We start from the raw sequence: 956 nt of genomic DNA, 5'->3' as shown, positions 1-956 counted from the left end.
GTGCTCAGATTAGAACTCTGTCAGTGTCATTAGCTTCGAGAGGTCATTTGGTCATTTTTTATCTAACAGGAAGGTTGGTTCAAGTTTTGAGGCTTCTGTTTTTTGTTTGTGCCGTTAGGTGTTTTAAATCTTATGTTTTTGTCAAAATTTGACTTTGGTCAATATTTTTGTGAATGTGCTCATATGAGAATTCCGTCAGCGTTATTAACTCCAAAGGTCATTTTTATCGAATAGGACGGTTGGTTCGGATTTTTAGGCTTTCATTTTTAGTGTGTGCCGTTAGGTGTTTTAACTTATAAATTTTTGGCCAAAATTTAACTTACGGTCAATATATTTTGATAAACGTGCTCAGATGAAAATTTTGTCAATGCAGAAGATCATTTTTGATGTAATAAGATAGAGGGTTCGGGTTTTGAAGCTTCCATTTTTAGTTTGTACCGTTAGGCATTTTAACTTTTAAGTTTTGGCCAAAATTTCACTTTAGTCAATATTTTTGGTAATCGTGCTCAAATTGAAATTTTGTCACCGCGGTTAGCCATATAAGTTCAGTTTTGGTCTCATAGGATGGTTGGTTTGGATTTTGAAACTTTTATTTTTAGTTTGTGTCGTTAAGCGTTTTAACTTTTGGCTAAAATTTGAATTAGGTCAATTTTTTTGGGAAGCATGCTCAAATTTGAATTTCGTCAGCGCGGTTAGCTCTGGAAGGTGATTTTTCGTCTTATAGGATGATTGGTTTGGATTTTGTTAGGAGTTTTAACTTTTAACTTTTGGCCAAAATTTGACTTTGCTTAACATTTTTTGTAAACGTGCTCTAATGAGAATTCCGTCAGCGCGATTAGCTTCGAAAGGTCATTTTTATATCTAATAGGATAGTTGGTTCAGGTTTTGAGGCTTCTATTTTCAGTTTGTCCTGTTAGGTGTTTTAACTTTTAAGTTTTGGCCAAAATTTAAATTTG

Source organism: Solanum tuberosum, unplaced genomic scaffold (genome assembly GCF_000226075.1).
Source record: "Solanum tuberosum cultivar DM 1-3 516 R44 unplaced genomic scaffold, SolTub_3.0 scf00538, whole genome shotgun sequence".
In the NCBI taxonomy this organism is placed as follows: Eukaryota; Viridiplantae; Streptophyta; class Magnoliopsida; order Solanales; family Solanaceae; genus Solanum; species Solanum tuberosum.
The sequence above is the reverse complement of the archived record's forward strand: the minus strand, read 5'-3'. Positions refer to the sequence as shown.